At 46.3% G+C, this 19,980-nt stretch overlaps 9 non-coding genes across 9 annotated transcripts; all 9 read right to left on the reverse strand.

The window, feature by feature from the left end:
* Positions 1-1,034: 1,034 nt before the first annotated feature.
* Positions 1,035-1,225, reverse strand: LOC130342105 (U2 spliceosomal RNA). The gene has a single exon (XR_008881820.1). It is a non-coding gene; the product is annotated as a U2 spliceosomal RNA (small nuclear RNA).
* Positions 1,226-3,326: 2,101 nt separating this feature from the next.
* Positions 3,327-3,517, reverse strand: LOC130342117 (U2 spliceosomal RNA). Its single transcript, XR_008881831.1, has one exon. It is a non-coding gene; the product is annotated as a U2 spliceosomal RNA (small nuclear RNA).
* A 2,096-nt stretch (positions 3,518-5,613) lies between these two features.
* Positions 5,614-5,804, reverse strand: LOC130342129 (U2 spliceosomal RNA). Its single transcript, XR_008881842.1, has one exon. It is a non-coding gene; the product is annotated as a U2 spliceosomal RNA (small nuclear RNA).
* A 2,090-nt stretch (positions 5,805-7,894) lies between these two features.
* On the reverse strand, positions 7,895-8,085 carry LOC130342141 (U2 spliceosomal RNA). Its single transcript, XR_008881853.1, has one exon. It is a non-coding gene; the product is annotated as a U2 spliceosomal RNA (small nuclear RNA).
* Positions 8,086-10,185: 2,100 nt separating this feature from the next.
* On the reverse strand, positions 10,186-10,376 carry LOC130342085 (U2 spliceosomal RNA). Its single transcript, XR_008881807.1, has one exon. It is a non-coding gene; the product is annotated as a U2 spliceosomal RNA (small nuclear RNA).
* Positions 10,377-12,472: 2,096 nt separating this feature from the next.
* On the reverse strand, positions 12,473-12,663 carry LOC130342081 (U2 spliceosomal RNA). The gene has a single exon (XR_008881803.1). It is a non-coding gene; the product is annotated as a U2 spliceosomal RNA (small nuclear RNA).
* Positions 12,664-14,748: 2,085 nt separating this feature from the next.
* On the reverse strand, positions 14,749-14,939 carry LOC130342059 (U2 spliceosomal RNA). The gene has a single exon (XR_008881783.1). It is a non-coding gene; the product is annotated as a U2 spliceosomal RNA (small nuclear RNA).
* A 2,102-nt stretch (positions 14,940-17,041) lies between these two features.
* LOC130342071 (U2 spliceosomal RNA) lies at positions 17,042-17,232 on the reverse strand. Its single transcript, XR_008881794.1, has one exon. It is a non-coding gene; the product is annotated as a U2 spliceosomal RNA (small nuclear RNA).
* Positions 17,233-19,328: 2,096 nt separating this feature from the next.
* On the reverse strand, positions 19,329-19,519 carry LOC130342083 (U2 spliceosomal RNA). Its single transcript, XR_008881805.1, has one exon. It is a non-coding gene; the product is annotated as a U2 spliceosomal RNA (small nuclear RNA).
* Between the last annotated feature and the right edge of the window lie 461 nt (positions 19,520-19,980).

The raw sequence follows: 19,980 nt of genomic DNA on the forward strand, positions 1-19,980 counted from the left end.
CTTTTTTTTCGTCTAATGCATACCCCATCAGTGCAGCAATGCTTATTCAATACCGCCAGCAGATGGAGACACTGGGGGATAATTTTCTAAGGATTTATACTGATTTTTCCTGTCTGAATTTGTCGCACAGAAAGTTGCAGGCCAAATATGTGTGACATTTCTGCGACTTTAGCTTCTAGAGCATTTTTACAACATTATACATAGGTGCTGAATACATAAAAAGCGACTGTTCAGCGACAGACAAGTCGCATCGGCTGAAAGTAGGCCAGAATGTCAGTCCATGTTGGAGCAGGTTTAGATACAGTCTAAAGCATAGATCTCAAAGTCTGTGCACAGAATTTAGCAAGGGCCTCGCACCTTCTGATGCATCAGGTAGGTGCACAATAGCATAGCCTAACCCTCTGTACTTTGGTCTATATTGATGCGGGACATAGACAGCCAGCTGATGACCAATCCATTAGTGCAATGGATGGCTGGAAGCATTTGTCTTTGCCTTTGCAATACCACAGAAGCAATGCATGGTCAATGTACAGCAATGACACACCTGTGTGAACAGCCAGGAGACCCCCCCATGTTATGTTACATAGTTACATAGTTAGTACGGTCGAAAAAAGACATATGTCCATCACGTTCAACCAGGGAATTAAGGGGTAGGGGTGTGGCGCGATATTGGGGAAGGGATGAGATTTTATATTTCTTCATAAGCATTAATCTTATTTTGTCAATTAGGAACATTCAGCACCCACCCGCTATCAAGGCAGCTGCCTATCATGTCATGCCCTACCTGCACAGGTGTGCTGGCTACTCAAATGATCCAATTAAGGAGGCCATTTAGTCAGCAGCAGCAGAAGTCCTGTGCCTGGACGCTCCAACAGGGGCCAGACACAAGCAGAAGCAGAAGCAGCAGAAGCAGCAGCAGCACCACCTTTTGTTTTTTGGCTGCAGCAGCAGCAAGGCCCACAGGGCTGGCTAGCTGGCTAGCCAGCAAGCAGGTAGCAATGAAAGTAGGAATCTTTCTTTTTAACCCTGTAAGGGGGTGGTGCACTGTACCCGAAGATACTGCCATATCGGGTCAATGCATAGGGCGACGGAAGCAAGCTTCGAAATCGGCCCCCGTTCTCAAAAATCCATTTAATATATGGTCCCCAGATAGGGGACGTATCAGATATTAAACTGATAAGAACAGATACTACACTTGATCTTAGCCAAAAGGCCGAGAAGCGATAACCGTGAAAGGGGCGGGCCCAACAAGGTCCCCTTCATGGGCACTATCACTGCTTGCTGTCAGGGAGGCTGCCAGACAATTTTCCATGCACACTCTGGGCTGGGGGGCAGTCAACCACCAGTACACACAGCAGAACCTAAACCCATACCATTATTGCTAAGCAGCAAGACAGGGGCCCATTGCACTCCCACGGGGCCTTTTTAAATGCAATCCATAACCCGGATTTGCCAGGAACCCTTCTTACTCCTCCTACTTGCATGTGACACTGGGCTTAGGATCTGCATAGGAAACACACACACAAGCACACACCTACCTTTGTTGCCTGCAGATGCCTCCTTGGCTGTCCCCAAACGGTATCAAACCAACACCCACGGGAAGCTGTAAGCATAGAGGACATGCCTGCACCCCATTGGACTTACCTGTGTGGGTTAAATCCGGGTTATTTGACAACCTATGGCGGTGATGGTTCTGCTCAGGCAGAGCAGTGCTGATGCTCCTCATAAAGCTGTCGCTGCTGTGAAGGTTCTAGGTGACATCACAAATCCCTTTGGTTACATACACAACAAAGCTGGGTTGTTGTTGTTTACACTCTGCAAGGCCTGTGGAAGTGAGTGACATCATAGCACTGTAGTTCTGAGGGTTCAAGATGGATGCAACAATCTCCTGTTGCTTCTATGAAGGCCGTAATAGACGACATCACCAAACAGCTCCATAGTCACATACACAGCAAAGGAGAGATGTTGTTTACACCTAGTGATGTCAGTGGTATTGAGTGACATCACAGCACAGTGCTAAGGCTCCTGGGCCTGGACACAGCAGCGGCTGCAATATCTCAACGGAGAATACGTTTATATCTATGTGTGTGTGTGCGCATATATATATATATATATATATATATATATATATATATATATATATATATATTCTCCGCCGAAATCACTTTTAAACCCATTTCCACCTTTTTTTCCCTTCTCTTCCTCTTACTTTTTTTTCACGTTTTTTTACGTTTTTCTCCTTTTCGCCTCTTTTCTGGGCGTATTATTCTTCTTTGTCTTCTTTTTTTTCGTCTAATGCATACCCCATCAGTGCAGCAATGCTTATTCAATACCGCCAGCAGATGGAGACACTGGGGGATAATTTTCTAAGGATTTATACTGATTTTTCCTGTCTGAATTTGTCGCACAGAAAGTTGCAGGCCAAATATGTGTGACATTTCTGCGACTTTAGCTTCTAGAGCATTTTTACAACATTATACATAGGTGCTGAATACATAAAAAGCGACTGTTCAGCGACAGACAAGTCGCATCGGCTGAAAGTAGGCCAGAATGTCAGTCCATGTTGGAGCAGGTTTAGATACAGTCTAAAGCATAGATCTCAAAGTCTGTGCACAGAATTTAGCAAGGGCCTCGCACCTTCTGATGCATCAGGTAGGTGCACAATAGCATAGCCTAACCCTCTGTACTTTGGTCTATATTGATGCGGGACATAGACAGCCAGCTGATGACCAATCCATTAGTGCAATGGATGGCTGGAAGCATTTGTCTTTGCCTTTGCAATACCACAGAAGCAATGCATGGTCAATGTACAGCAATGACACACCTGTGTGAACAGCCAGGAGACCCCCCCCCCCCCCCCCCCATGTTATGTTACATAGTTACATAGTTAGTACGGTCGAAAAAAGACATATGTCCATCACGTTCAACCAGGGAATTAAGGGGTAGGGGTGTGGCGCGATATTGGGGAAGGGATGAGATTTTATATTTCTTCATAAGCATTAATCTTATTTTGTCAATTAGGAACATTCAGCACCCACCCGCTATCAAGGCAGCTGCCTATCATGTCATGCCCTACCTGCACAGGTGTGCTGGCTACTCAAATGATCCAATTAAGGAGGCCATTTAGTCAGCAGCAGCAGAAGTCCTGTGCCTGGACGCTCCAACAGGGGCCAGACACAAGCAGAAGCAGAAGCAGCAGAAGCAGCAGCAGCACCACCTTTTGTTTTTTGGCTGCAGCAGCAGCAAGGCCCACAGGGCTGGCTAGCTGGCTAGCCAGCAAGCAGGTAGCAATGAAAGTAGGAATCTTTCTTTTTAACCCTGTAAGGGGGTGGTGCACTGTACCCGAAGATACTGCCATATCGGGTCAATGCATAGGGCGACGGAAGCAAGCTTCGAAATCGGCCCCCGTTCTCAAAAATCCATTTAATATATGGTCCCCAGATAGGGGACGTATCAGATATTAAACTGATAAGAACAGATACTACACTTGATCTTAGCCAAAAGGCCGAGAAGCGATAACCGTGAAAGGGGCGGGCCCAACAAGGTCCCCTTCATGGGCACTATCACTGCTTGCTGTCAGGGAGGCTGCCAGACAATTTTCCATGCACACTCTGGGCTGGGGGGCAGTCAACCACCAGTACACACAGCAGAACCTAAACCCATACCATTATTGCTAAGCAGCAAGACAGGGGCCCATTGCACTCCCACGGGGCCTTTTTAAATGCAATCCATAACCCGGATTTGCCAGGAACCCTTCTTACTCCTCCTACTTGCATGTGACACTGGGCTTAGGATCTGCATAGGAAACACACACACAAGCACACACCTACCTTTGTTGCCTGCAGATGCCTCCTTGGCTGTCCCCAAACGGTATCAAACCAACACCCACGGGAAGCTGTAAGCATAGAGGACATGCCTGCACCCCATTGGACTTACCTGTGTGGGTTAAATCCGGGTTATTTGACAACCTATGGCGGTGATGGTTCTGCTCAGGCAGAGCAGTGCTGATGCTCCTCATAAAGCTGTCGCTGCTGTGAAGGTTCTAGGTGACATCACAAATCCCTTTGGTTACATACACAACAAAGCTGGGTTGTTGTTGTTTACACTCTGCAAGGCCTGTGGAAGTGAGTGACATCATAGCACTGTAGTTCTGAGGGTTCAAGATGGATGCAACAATCTCCTGTTGCTTCTATGAAGGCCGTAATAGACAACATCACCAAACAGCTCCATAGTCACATACACAGCAAAGGAGAGATGTTGTTTACACCTAGTGATGTCAGTGGTATTGAGTGACATCACAGCACAGTGCTAAGGCTCCTGGGCCTGGACACAGCAGCGGCTGCAATATCTCAACGGAGAATACGTTTATATCTATGTGTGTGTGTGCGCATATATATATATATATATATATATATATATATATATATATATATATATATTCTCCGCCGAAATCACTTTTAAACCCATTTCCACCTTTTTTTCCCTTCTCTTCCTCTTACTTTTTTTTCACGTTTTTTTACGTTTTTCTCCTTTTCGCCTCTTTTCTGGGCGTATTATTCTTCTTTTTCTTCTTTTTTTTCGTCTAATGCATACCCCATCAGTGCAGCAATGCTTATTCAATACCGCCAGCAGATGGAGACACTGGGGGATAATTTTCTAAGGATTTATACTGATTTTTCCTGTCTGAATTTGTCGCACAGAAAGTTGCAGGCCAAATATGTGTGACATTTCTGCGACTTTAGCTTCTAGAGCATTTTTACAACATTATACATAGGTGCTGAATACATAAAAAGCGACTGTTCAGCGACAGACAAGTCGCATCGGCTGAAAGTAGGCCAGAATGTCAGTCCATGTTGGAGCAGGTTTAGATACAGTCTAAAGCATAGATCTCAAAGTCTGTGCACAGAATTTAGCAAGGGCCTCGCACCTTCTGATGCATCAGGTAGGTGCACAATAGCATAGCCTAACCCTCTGTACTTTGGTCTATATTGATGCGGGACATAGACAGCCAGCTGATGACCAATCCATTAGTGCAATGGATGGCTGGAAGCATTTGTCTTTGCCTTTGCAATACCACAGAAGCAATGCATGGTCAATGTACAGCAATGACACACCTGTGTGAACAGCCAGGAGACCCCCCCATGTTATGTTACATAGTTACATAGTTAGTACGGTCGAAAAAAGACATATGTCCATCACGTTCAACCAGGGAATTAAGGGGTAGGGGTGTGGCGCGATATTGGGGAAGGGATGAGATTTTATATTTCTTCATAAGCATTAATCTTATTTTGTCAATTAGGAACATTCAGCACCCACCCGCTATCAAGGCAGCTGCCTATCATGTCATGCCCTACCTGCACAGGTGTGCTGGCTACTCAAATGATCCAATTAAGGAGGCCATTTAGTCAGCAGCAGCAGAAGTCCTGTGCCTGGACGCTCCAACAGGGGCCAGACACAAGCAGAAGCAGAAGCAGCAGAAGCAGCAGAAGCAGCAGCAGCACCACCTTTTGTTTTTTGGCTGCAGCAGCAGCAAGGCCCACAGGGCTGGCTAGCTGGCTAGCCAGCAAGCAGGTAGCAATGAAAGTAGGAATCTTTCTTTTTAACCCTGTAAGGGGGTGGTGCACTGTACCCGAAGATACTGCCATATCGGGTCAATGCATAGGGCGACGGAAGCAAGCTTCGAAATCGGCCCCCGTTCTCAAAAATCCATTTAATATATGGTCCCCAGATAGGGGACGTATCAGATATTAAACTGATAAGAACAGATACTACACTTGATCTTAGCCAAAAGGCCGAGAAGCGATAACCGTGAAAGGGGCGGGCCCAACAAGGTCCCCTTCATGGGCACTATCACTGCTTGCTGTCAGGGAGGCTGCCAGACAATTTTCCATGCACACTCTGGGCTGGGGGGCAGTCAACCACCAGTACACACAGCAGAACCTAAACCCATACCATTATTGCTAAGCAGCAAGACAGGGGCCCATTGCACTCCCACGGGGCCTTTTTAAATGCAATCCATAACCCGGATTTGCCAGGAACCCTTCTTACTCCTCCTACTTGCATGTGACACTGGGCTTAGGATCTGCATAGGAAACACACACACAAGCACACACCTACCTTTGTTGCCTGCAGATGCCTCCTTGGCTGTCCCCAAACGGTATCAAACCAACACCCACGGGAAGCTGTAAGCATAGAGGACATGCCTGCACCCCATTGGACTTACCTGTGTGGGTTAAATCCGGGTTATTTGACAACCTATGGCGGTGATGGTTCTGCTCAGGCAGAGCAGTGCTGATGCTCCTCATAAAGCTGTCGCTGCTGTGAAGGTTCTAGGTGACATCACAAATCCCTTTGGTTACATACACAACAAAGCTGGGTTGTTGTTGTTTACACTCTGCAAGGCCTGTGGAAGTGAGTGACATCATAGCACTGTAGTTCTGAGGGTTCAAGATGGATGCAACAATCTCCTGTTGCTTCTATGAAGGCCGTAATAGACGACATCACCAAACAGCTCCATAGTCACATACACAGCAAAGGAGAGATGTTGTTTACACCTAGTGATGTCAGTGGTATTGAGTGACATCACAGCACAGTGCTAAGGCTCCTGGGCCTGGACACAGCAGCGGCTGCAATATCTCAACGGAGAATACGTTTATATCTATGTGTGTGTGTGCGCATATATATATATATATATATATATATATATATATATATATATTTCTCCGCCGAAATCACTTTTAAACCCATTTCCACCTTTTTTTCCCTTCTCTTCCTCTTACTTTTTTTTCACGTTTTTTTACGTTTTTCTCCTTTTCGCCTCTTTTCTGGGCGTATTATTCTTCTTTTTCTTCTTTTTTTTCGTCTAATGCATACCCCATCAGTGCAGCAATGCTTATTCAATACCGCCAGCAGATGGAGACACTGGGGGATAATTTTCTAAGGATTTATACTGATTTTTCCTGTCTGAATTTGTCGCACAGAAAGTTGCAGGCCAAATATGTGTGACATTTCTGCGACTTTAGCTTCTAGAGCATTTTTACAACATTATACATAGGTGCTGAATACATAAAAAGCGACTGTTCAGCGACAGACAAGTCGCATCGGCTGAAAGTAGGCCAGAATGTCAGTCCATGTTGGAGCAGGTTTAGATACAGTCTAAAGCATAGATCTCAAAGTCTGTGCACAGAATTTAGCAAGGGCCTCGCACCTTCTGATGCATCAGGTAGGTGCACAATAGCATAGCCTAACCCTCTGTACTTTGGTCTATATTGATGCGGGACATAGACAGCCAGCTGATGACCAATCCATTAGTGCAATGGATGGCTGGAAGCATTTGTCTTTGCCTTTGCAATACCACAGAAGCAATGCATGGTCAATGTACAGCAATGACACACCTGTGTGAACAGCCAGGAGACCCCCCCCCCCCCCCCCATGTTATGTTACATAGTTACATAGTTAGTACGGTCGAAAAAAGACATATGTCCATCACGTTCAACCAGGGAATTAAGGGGTAGGGGTGTGGCGCGATATTGGGGAAGGGATGAGATTTTATATTTCTTCATAAGCATTAATCTTATTTTGTCAATTAGGAACATTCAGCACCCACCCGCTATCAAGGCAGCTGCCTATCATGTCATGCCCTACCTGCACAGGTGTGCTGGCTACTCAAATGATCCAATTAAGGAGGCCATTTAGTCAGCAGCAGCAGAAGTCCTGTGCCTGGACGCTCCAACAGGGGCCAGACACAAGCAGAAGCAGAAGCAGCAGAAGCAGCAGCAGCACCACCTTTTGTTTTTTGGCTGCAGCAGCAGCAAGGCCCACAGGGCTGGCTAGCTGGCTAGCCAGCAAGCAGGTAGCAATGAAAGTAGGAATCTTTCTTTTTAACCCTGTAAGGGGGTGGTGCACTGTACCCGAAGATACTGCCATATCGGGTCAATGCATAGGGCGACGGAAGCAAGCTTCGAAATCGGCCCCCGTTCTCAAAAATCCATTTAATATATGGTCCCCAGATAGGGGACGTATCAGATATTAAACTGATAAGAACAGATACTACACTTGATCTTAGCCAAAAGGCCGAGAAGCGATAACCGTGAAAGGGGCGGGCCCAACAAGGTCCCCTTCATGGGCACTATCACTGCTTGCTGTCAGGGAGGCTGCCAGACAATTTTCCATGCACACTCTGGGCTGGGGGGCAGTCAACCACCAGTACACACAGCAGAACCTAAACCCATACCATTATTGCTAAGCAGCAAGACAGGGGCCCATTGCACTCCCACGGGGCCTTTTTAAATGCAATCCATAACCCGGATTTGCCAGGAACCCTTCTTACTCCTCCTACTTGCATGTGACACTGGGCTTAGGATCTGCATAGGAAACACACACACAAGCACACACCTACCTTTGTTGCCTGCAGATGCCTCCTTGGCTGTCCCCAAACGGTATCAAACCAACACCCACGGGAAGCTGTAAGCATAGAGGACATGCCTGCACCCCATTGGACTTACCTGTGTGGGTTAAATCCGGGTTATTTGACAACCTATGGCGGTGATGGTTCTGCTCAGGCAGAGCAGTGCTGATGCTCCTCATAAAGCTGTCGCTGCTGTGAAGGTTCTAGGTGACATCACAAATCCCTTTGGTTACATACACAACAAAGCTGGGTTGTTGTTGTTTACACTCTGCAAGGCCTGTGGAAGTGAGTGACATCATAGCACTGTAGTTCTGAGGGTTCAAGATGGATGCAACAATCTCCTGTTGCTTCTATGAAGGCCGTAATAGACGACATCACCAAACAGCTCCATAGTCACATACACAGCAAAGGAGAGATGTTGTTTACACCTAGTGATGTCAGTGGTATTGAGTGACATCACAGCACAGTGCTAAGGCTCCTGGGCCTGGACACAGCAGCGGCTGCAATATCTCAACGGAGAATACGTTTATATCTATGTGTGTGTGTGCGCATATATATATATATATATATATATATATATATATATATATATATATATATATTTCTCCGCCGAAATCACTTTTAAACCCATTTCCACCTTTTTTTCCCTTCTCTTCCTCTTACTTTTTTTTCACGTTTTTTTACGTTTTTCTCCTTTTCGCCTCTTTTCTGGGCGTATTATTCTTCTTTTTCTTCTTTTTTTTCGTCTAATGCATACCCCATCAGTGCAGCAATGCTTATTCAATACCGCCAGCAGATGGAGACACTGGGGGATAATTTTCTAAGGATTTATACTGATTTTTCCTGTCTGAATTTGTCGCACAGAAAGTTGCAGGCCAAATATGTGTGACATTTCTGCGACTTTAGCTTCTAGAGCATTTTTACAACATTATACATAGGTGCTGAATACATAAAAAGCGACTGTTCAGCGACAGACAAGTCGCATCGGCTGAAAGTAGGCCAGAATGTCAGTCCATGTTGGAGCAGGTTTAGATACAGTCTAAAGCATAGATCTCAAAGTCTGTGCACAGAATTTAGCAAGGGCCTCGCACCTTCTGATGCATCAGGTAGGTGCACAATAGCATAGCCTAACCCTCTGTACTTTGGTCTATATTGATGCGGGACATAGACAGCCAGCTGATGACCAATCCATTAGTGCAATGGATGGCTGGAAGCATTTGTCTTTGCCTTTGCAATACCACAGAAGCAATGCATGGTCAATGTACAGCAATGACACACCTGTGTGAACAGCCAGGAGACCCCCCCCCCCCCCCCCATGTTATGTTACATAGTTACATAGTTAGTACGGTCGAAAAAAGACATATGTCCATCACGTTCAACCAGGGAATTAAGGGGTAGGGGTGTGGCGCGATATTGGGGAAGGGATGAGATTTTATATTTCTTCATAAGCATTAATCTTATTTTGTCAATTAGGAACATTCAGCACCCACCCGCTATCAAGGCAGCTGCCTATCATGTCATGCCCTACCTGCACAGGTGTGCTGGCTACTCAAATGATCCAATTAAGGAGGCCATTTAGTCAGCAGCAGCAGAAGTCCTGTGCCTGGACGCTCCAACAGGGGCCAGACACAAGCAGAAGCAGAAGCAGCAGAAGCAGCAGCAGCACCACCTTTTGTTTTTTGGCTGCAGCAGCAGCAAGGCCCACAGGGCTGGCTAGCTGGCTAGCCAGCAAGCAGGTAGCAATGAAAGTAGGAATCTTTCTTTTTAACCCTGTAAGGGGGTGGTGCACTGTACCCGAAGATACTGCCATATCGGGTCAATGCATAGGGCGACGGAAGCAAGCTTCGAAATCGGCCCCCGTTCTCAAAAATCCATTTAATATATGGTCCCCAGATAGGGGATGTATCAGATATTAAACTGATAAGAACAGATACTACACTTGATCTTAGCCAAAAGGCCGAGAAGCGATAACCGTGAAAGGGGCGGGCCCAACAAGGTCCCCTTCATGGGCACTATCACTGCTTGCTGTCAGGGAGGCTGCCAGACAATTTTCCATGCACACTCTGGGCTGGGGGGCAGTCAACCACCAGTACACACAGCAGAACCTAAACCCATACCATTATTGCTAAGCAGCAAGACAGGGGCCCATTGCACTCCCACGGGGCCTTTTTAAATGCAATCCATAACCCGGATTTGCCAGGAACCCTTCTTACTCCTCCTACTTGCATGTGACACTGGGCTTAGGATCTGCATAGGAAACACACACACAAGCACACACCTACCTTTGTTGCCTGCAGATGCCTCCTTGGCTGTCCCCAAACGGTATCAAACCAACACCCACGGGAAGCTGTAAGCATAGAGGACATGCCTGCACCCCATTGGACTTACCTGTGTGGGTTAAATCCGGGTTATTTGACAACCTATGGCGGTGATGGTTCTGCTCAGGCAGAGCAGTGCTGATGCTCCTCATAAAGCTGTCGCTGCTGTGAAGGTTCTAGGTGACATCACAAATCCCTTTGGTTACATACACAACAAAGCTGGGTTGTTGTTGTTTACACTCTGCAAGGCCTGTGGAAGTGAGTGACATCATAGCACTGTAGTTCTGAGGGTTCAAGATGGATGCAACAATCTCCTGTTGCTTCTATGAAGGCCGTAATAGACGACATCACCAAACAGCTCCATAGTCACATACACAGCAAAGGAGAGATGTTGTTTACACCTAGTGATGTCAGTGGTATTGAGTGACATCACAGCACAGTGCTAAGGCTCCTGGGCCTGGACACAGCAGCGGCTGCAATATCTCAACGGAGAATACGTTTATATCTATGTGTGTGTGTGCGCATATATATATATATATATATATATATATATATATATATATATATATATTTCTCCGCCGAAATCACTTTTAAACCCATTTCCACCTTTTTTTCCCTTCTCTTCCTCTTACTTTTTTTTCACGTTTTTTTACGTTTTTCTCCTTTTCGCCTCTTTTCTGGGCGTATTATTCTTCTTTTTCTTCTTTTTTTTCGTCTAATGCATACCCCATCAGTGCAGCAATGCTTATTCAATACCGCCAGCAGATGGAGACACTGGGGGATAATTTTCTAAGGATTTATACTGATTTTTCCTGTCTGAATTTGTCGCACAGAAAGTTGCAGGCCAAATATGTGTGACATTTCTGCGACTTTAGCTTCTAGAGCATTTTTACAACATTATACATAGGTGCTGAATACATAAAAAGCGACTGTTCAGCGACAGACAAGTCGCATCGGCTGAAAGTAGGCCAGAATGTCAGTCCATGTTGGAGCAGGTTTAGATACAGTCTAAAGCATAGATCTCAAAGTCTGTGCACAGAATTTAGCAAGGGCCTCGCACCTTCTGATGCATCAGGTAGGTGCACAATAGCATAGCCTAACCCTCTGTACTTTGGTCTATATTGATGCGGGACATAGACAGCCAGCTGATGACCAATCCATTAGTGCAATGGATGGCTGGAAGCATTTGTCTTTGCCTTTGCAATACCACAGAAGCAATGCATGGTCAATGTACAGCAATGACACACCTGTGTGAACAGCCAGGAGACCCCCCCCCCCCCCCCCATGTTATGTTACATAGTTACATAGTTAGTACGGTCGAAAAAAGACATATGTCCATCACGTTCAACCAGGGAATTAAGGGGTAGGGGTGTGGCGCGATATTGGGGAAGGGATGAGATTTTATATTTCTTCATAAGCATTAATCTTATTTTGTCAATTAGGAACATTCAGCACCCACCCGCTATCAAGGCAGCTGCCTATCATGTCATGCCCTACCTGCACAGGTGTGCTGGCTACTCAAATGATCCAATTAAGGAGGCCATTTAGTCAGCAGCAGCAGAAGTCCTGTGCCTGGACGCTCCAACAGGGGCCAGACACAAGCAGAAGCAGAAGCAGCAGAAGCAGCAGCAGCACCACCTTTTGTTTTTTGGCTGCAGCAGCAGCAAGGCCCACAGGGCTGGCTAGCTGGCTAGCCAGCAAGCAGGTAGCAATGAAAGTAGGAATCTTTCTTTTTAACCCTGTAAGGGGGTGGTGCACTGTACCCGAAGATACTGCCATATCAGGTCAATGCATAGGGCGACGGAAGCAAGCTTCGAAATCGGCCCCCGTTCTCAAAAATCCATTTAATATATGGTCCCCAGATAGGGGACGTATCAGATATTAAACTGATAAGAACAGATACTACACTTGATCTTAGCCAAAAGGCCGAGAAGCGATAACCGTGAAAGGGGCGGGCCCAACAAGGTCCCCTTCATGGGCACTATCACTGCTTGCTGTCAGGGAGGCTGCCAGACAATTTTCCATGCACACTCTGGGCTGGGGGGCAGTCAACCACCAGTACACACAGCAGAACCTAAACCCATACCATTATTGCTAAGCAGCAAGACAGGGGCCCATTGCACTCCCACGGGGCCTTTTTAAATGCAATCCATAACCCGGATTTGCCAGGAACCCTTCTTACTCCTCCTACTTGCATGTGACACTGGGCTTAGGATCTGCATAGGAAACACACACACAAGCACACACCTACCTTTGTTGCCTGCAGATGCCTCCTTGGCTGTCCCCAAACGGTATCAAACCAACACCCACGGGAAGCTGTAAGCATAGAGGACATGCCTGCACCCCATTGGACTTACCTGTGTGGGTTAAATCCGGGTTATTTGACAACCTATGGCGGTGATGGTTCTGCTCAGGCAGAGCAGTGCTGATGCTCCTCATAAAGCTGTCGCTGCTGTGAAGGTTCTAGGTGACATCACAAATCCCTTTGGTTACATACACAACAAAGCTGGGTTGTTGTTGTTTACACTCTGCAAGGCCTGTGGAAGTGAGTGACATCATAGCACTGTAGTTCTGAGGGTTCAAGATGGATGCAACAATCTCCTGTTGCTTCTATGAAGGCCGTAATAGACGACATCACCAAACAGCTCCATAGTCACATACACAGCAAAGGAGAGATGTTGTTTACACCTAGTGATGTCAGTGGTATTGAGTGACATCACAGCACAGTGCTAAGGCTCCTGGGCCTGGACACAGCAGCGGCTGCAATATCTCAACGGAGAATACGTTTATATCTATGTGTGTGTGTGCGCATATATATATATATATATATATATATATATATATATATATATTTCTCCGCCGAAATCACTTTTAAACCCATTTCCACCTTTTTTTCCCTTCTCTTCCTCTTACTTTTTTTTCACGTTTTTTTACGTTTTTCTCCTTTTCGCCTCTTTTCTGGGCGTATTATTCTTCTTTTTCTTCTTTTTTTTCGTCTAATGCATACCCCATCAGTGCAGCAATGCTTATTCAATACCGCCAGCAGATGGAGACACTGGGGGATAATTTTCTAAGGATTTATACTGATTTTTCCTGTCTGAATTTGTCGCACAGAAAGTTGCAGGCCAAATATGTGTGACATTTCTGCGACTTTAGCTTCTAGAGCATTTTTACAACATTATACATAGGTGCTGAATACATAAAAAGCGACTGTTCAGCGACAGACAAGTCGCATCGGCTGAAAGTAGGCCAGAATGTCAGTCCATGTTGGAGCAGGTTTAGATACAGTCTAAAGCATAGATCTCAAAGTCTGTGCACAGAATTTAGCAAGGGCCTCGCACCTTCTGATGCATCAGGTAGGTGCACAATAGCATAGCCTAACCCTCTGTACTTTGGTCTATATTGATGCGGGACATAGACAGCCAGCTGATGACCAATCCATTAGTGCAATGGATGGCTGGAAGCATTTGTCTTTGCCTTTGCAATACCACAGAAGCAATGCATGGTCAATGTACAGCAATGACACACCTGTGTGAACAGCCAGGAGACCCCCCCCCCCCATGTTATGTTACATAGTTACATAGTTAGTACGGTCGAAAAAAGACATATGTCCATCACGTTCAACCAGGGAATTAAGGGGTAGGGGTGTGGCGCGATATTGGGGAAGGGATGAGATTTTATATTTCTTCATAAGCATTAATCTTATTTTGTCAATTAGGAACATTCAGCACCCACCCGCTATCAAGGCAGCTGCCTATCATGTCATGCCCTACCTGCACAGGTGTGCTGGCTACTCAAATGATCCAATTAAGGAGGCCATTTAGTCAGCAGCAGCAGAAGTCCTGTGCCTGGACGCTCCAACAGGGGCCAGACACAAGCAGAAGCAGAAGCAGCAGAAGCAGCAGCAGCACCACCTTTTGTTTTTTGGCTGCAGCAGCAGCAAGGCCCACAGGGCTGGCTAGCTGGCTAGCCAGCAAGCAGGTAGCAATGAAAGTAGGAATCTTTCTTTTTAACCCTGTAAGGGGGTGGTGCACTGTACCCGAAGATACTGCCATATCGGGTCAATGCATAGGGCGACGGAAGCAAGCTTCGAAATCGGCCCCCGTTCTCAAAAATCCATTTAATATATGGTCCCCAGATAGGGGACGTATCAGATATTAAACTGATAAGAACAGATACTACACTTGATCTTAGCCAAAAGGCCGAGAAGCGATAACCGTGAAAGGGGCGGGCCCAACAAGGTCCCCTTCATGGGCACTATCACTGCTTGCTGTCAGGGAGGCTGCCAGACAATTTTCCATGCACACTCTGGGCTGGGGGGCAGTCAACCACCAGTACACACAGCAGAACCTAAACCCATACCATTATTGCTAAGCAGCAAGACAGGGGCCCATTGCACTCCCACGGGGCCTTTTTAAATGCAATCCATAACCCGGATTTGCCAGGAACCCTTCTTACTCCTCCTACTTGCATGTGACACTGGGCTTAGGATCTGCATAGGAAACACACACACAAGCACACACCTACCTTTGTTGCCTGCAGATGCCTCCTTGGCTGTCCCCAAACGGTATCAAACCAACACCCACGGGAAGCTGTAAGCATAGAGGACATGCCTGCACCCCATTGGACTTACCTGTGTGGGTTAAATCCGGGTTATTTGACAACCTATGGCGGTGATGGTTCTGCTCAGGCAGAGCAGTGCTGATGCTCCTCATAAAGCTGTCGCTGCTGTGAAGGTTCTAGGTGACATCACAAATCCCTTTGGTTACATACACAACAAAGCTGGGTTGTTGTTGTTTACACTCTGCAAGGCCTGTGGAAGTGAGTGACATCATAGCACTGTAGTTCTGAGGGTTCAAGATGGATGCAACAATCTCCTGTTGCTTCTATGAAGGCCGTAATAGACGACATCACCAAACAGCTCCATAGTCACATACACAGCAAAGGAGAGATGTTGTTTACACCTAGTGATGTCAGTGGTATTGAGTGACATCACAGCACAGTGCTAAGGCTCCTGGGCCTGGACACAGCAGCGGCTGCAATATCTCAACGGAGAATACGTTTATATATATGTGTGTGTGTGCGCGTATATATATATATATATATATATATATATATATATATATATATATATATATTTCTCCGCCGAAATCACTTTTAAACCCATTTCCACCTTTTTTTCCCTTCTCTTCCTCTTACTTTTTTTTCACGTTTTTTTACGTTTTTCTCCTTTTCGCCTCTTTTCTGGGCGTATTATTCTTCTTTTTCTTCTTTTTTTTCGTCTAATGCATACCCCATCAGTGCAGCAATGCTTATTCAATACCGCCAGCAGATGGAGACACTGGGGGATAATTTTCTAAGGATTTATACTGATTTTTCCTGTCTGAATTTGTCGCACAGAAAGTTGCAGGCCAAATATGTGTGACATTTCTGCGACTTTAGCTTCTAGAGCATTTTTACAACATTATACATAGGTGCTGAATACATAAAAAGCGACTGTTCAGCGACAGACAAGTCGCATCGGCTGAAAGTAGGCCAGAATGTCAGTCCATGTTGGAGCAGGTTTAGATACAGTCTAAAGCATAGATCTCAAAGTCTGTGCACAGAATTTAGCAAGGGCCTCGCACCTTCTGATGCATCAGGTAGGTGCACAATAGCATAGCCTAACCCTCTGTACTTTGGTCTATATTGATGCGGGACATAGACAGCCAGCTGATGACCAATCCATTAGTGCAATGGATGGCTGGAAGCATTTGTCTTTGCCTTTGCAATACCACAGAAGCAATGCATGGTCAATGTACAGCAATGACACACCTGTGTGAACAGCCAGGAGACCCCCCCCCCCCCCCCCCCATGTTATGTTACATAGTTACATAGTTAGTACGGTCGAAAAAAGACATATGTCCATCACGTTCAACCAGGGAATTAAGGGGTAGGGGTGTGGCGCGATATTGGGGAAGGGATGAGATTTTATATTTCTTCATAAGCATTAATCTTATTTTGTCAATTAGGAACATTCAGCACCCACCCGCTATCAAGGCAGCTGCCTATCATGTCATGCCCTACCTGCACAGGTGTGCTGGCTACTCAAATGATCCAATTAAGGAGGCCATTTAGTCAGCAGCAGCAGAAGTCCTGTGCCTGGACGCTCCAACAGGGGCCAGACACAAGCAGAAGCAGAAGCAGCAGAAGCAGCAGCAGCACCACCTTTTGTTTTTTGGCTGCAGCAGCAGCAAGGCCCACAGGGCTGGCTAGCTGGCTAGCCAGCAAGCAGGTAGCAATGAAAGTAGGAATCTTTCTTTTTAACCCTGTAAGGGGGTGGTGCACTGTACCCGAAGATACTGCCATATCGGGTCAATGCATAGGGCGACGGAAGCAAGCTTCGAAATCGGCCCCCGTTCTCAAAAATCCATTTAATATATGGTCCCCAGATAGGGGACGTATCAGATATTAAACTGATAAGAACAGATACTACACTTGATCTTAGCCAAAAGGCCGAGAAGCGATAACCGTGAAAGGGGCGGGCCCAACAAGGTCCCCTTCATGGGCACTATCACTGCTTGCTGTCAGGGAGGCTGCCAGACAATTTTCCATGCACACTCTGGGCTGGGGGGCAGTCAACCACCAGTACACACAGCAGAACCTAAACCCATACCATTATTGCTAAGCAGCAAGACAGGGGCCCATTGCACTCCCACGGGGCCTTTTTAAATGCAATCCATAACCCGGATTTGCCAGGAACCCTTCTTACTCCTCCTACTTGCATGTGACACTGGGCTTAGGATCTGCATAGGAAACACACACACAAGCACACACCTACCTTTGTTGCCTGCAGATGCCTCCTTGGCTGTCCCCAAACGGTATCAAACCAACACCCACGGGAAGCTGTAAGCATAGAGGACATGCCTGCACCCCATTGGACTTACCTGTGTGGGTTAAATCCGGGTTATTTGACAACCTATGGCGGTGATGGTTCTGCTCAGGCAGAGCAGTGCTGATGCTCCTCATAAAGCTGTCGCTGCTGTGAAGGTTCTAGGTGACATCACAAATCCCTTTGGTTACATACACAACAAAGCTGGGTTGTTGTTGTTTACACTCTGCAAGGCCTGTGGAAGTGAGTGACATCATAGCACTGTAGTTCTGAGGGTTCAAGATGGATGCAACAATCTCCTGTTGCTTCTATGAAGGCCGTAATAGACGACATCACCAAACAGCTCCATAGTCACATACACAGCAAAGGAGAGATGTTGTTTACACCTAGTGATGTCAGTGGTATTGAGTGACATCACAGCACAGTGCTAAGGCTCCTGGGCCTGGACACAGCAGCGGCTGCAATATCTCAACGGAGAATACGTTTATATCTATGTGTGTGTGTGCGCATATATATATATATATATATATATATATATATATATATATATATATTTCTCCGCCGAAATCACTTTTAAACCCATTTCCACCTTTTTTTCCCTTCTCTTCCTCTTACTTTTTTTTCACGTTTTTTTACGTTTTTCTCCTTTTCGCCTCTTTTCTGGGCGTATTATTCTTCTTTTTCTTCTTTTTTTTCGTCTAATGCATACCCCATCAGTGCAGCAATGCTTATTCAATACCGCCAGCAGATGGAGACACTGGGGGATAATTTTCTAAGGATTTATACTGATTTTTCCTGTCTGAATTTGTCGCACAGAAAGTTGCAGGCCAAATATGTGTGACATTTCTGCGACTTTAGCTTCTAGAGCATTTTTACAACATTATACATAGGTGCTGAATACATAAAAAGCGACTGTTCAGCGACAGACAAGTCGCATCGGCTGAAAGTAGGCCAGAATGTCAGTCCATGTTGGAGCAGGTTTAGATACAGTCTAAAGCATAGATCTCAAAGTCTGTGCACAGAATTTAGCAAGGGCCTCGCACCTTCTGATGCATCAGGTAGGTGCACAATAGCATAGCCTAACCCTCTGTACTTTGGTCTATATTGATGCGGGACATAGACAGCCAGCTGATGACCAATCCATTAGTGCAATGGATGGCTGGAAGCATTTGTCTTTGCCTTTGCAATACCACAGAAGCAATGCATGGTCAATGTACAGCAATGACACACCTGTGTGAACAGCCAGGAGACCCCCCCCCCCCCCCCCCCATGTTATGTTACATAGTTACATAGTTAGTACGGTCGAAAAAAGACATATGTCCATCACGTTCAACCAGGGAATTAAGGGGTAGGGGTGTGGCGCGATATTGGGGAAGGGATGAGATTTTATATTTCTTCATAAGCATTAATCTTATTTTGTCAATTAGGAACATTCAGCACCCACCCGCTATCAAGGCAGCTGCCTATCATGTCATGCCCTACCTGCACAGGTGTGCTGGCTACTCAAATGATCCAATTAAGGAGGCCATTTAGTCAGCAGCAGCAGAAGTCCTGTGCCTGGACGCTCCAACAGGGGCCAGACACAAGCAGAAGCAGAAGCAGCAGAAGCAGCAGCAGCACCACCTTTTGTTTTTTGGCTGCAGCAGCAGCAAGGCCCACAGGGCTGGCTAGCTGGCTAGCCAGCAAGCAGGTAGCAATGAAAGTAGGAATCTTTCTTTTTAACCCTGTAAGGGGGTGGTGCACTGTACCCGAAGATACTGCCATATCGGGTCAATGCATAGGGCGACGGAAGCAAGCTTCGAAATCGGCCCCCGTTCTCAAAAATCCATTTAATATATGGTCCCCAGATAGGGGACGTATCAGATATTAAACTGATAAGAACAGATACTACACTTGATCTTAGCCAAAAGGCCGAGAAGCGATAACCGTGAAAGGGGCGGGCCCAACAAGGTCCCCTTCATGGGCACTATCACTGCTTGCTGTCAGGGAGGCTGCCAGACAATTTTCCATGCACACTCTGGGCTGGGGGGCAGTCAACCACCAGTACACACAGCAGAACCTAAACCCATACCATTATTGCTAAGCAGCAAGACAGGGGCCCATTGCACTCCCACGGGGCCTTTTTAAATGCAATCCATAACCCGGATTTGCCAGGAACCCTTCTTACTCCTCCTACTTGCATGTGACACTGGGCTTAGGATCTGCATAGGAAACACACACACAAGCACACACCTACCTTTGTTGCCTGCAGATGCCTCCTTGGCTGTCCCCAAACGGTATCAAACCAACACCCACGGGAAGCTGTAAGCATAGAGGACATGCCTGCACCCCATTGGACTTACCTGTGTGGGTTAAATCCGGGTTATTTGACAACCTATGGCGGT

Source organism: Hyla sarda, unplaced genomic scaffold, assembly GCF_029499605.1.
Source record: "Hyla sarda isolate aHylSar1 unplaced genomic scaffold, aHylSar1.hap1 scaffold_636, whole genome shotgun sequence".
In the NCBI taxonomy this organism is placed as follows: domain Eukaryota; kingdom Metazoa; phylum Chordata; class Amphibia; order Anura; family Hylidae; genus Hyla; species Hyla sarda.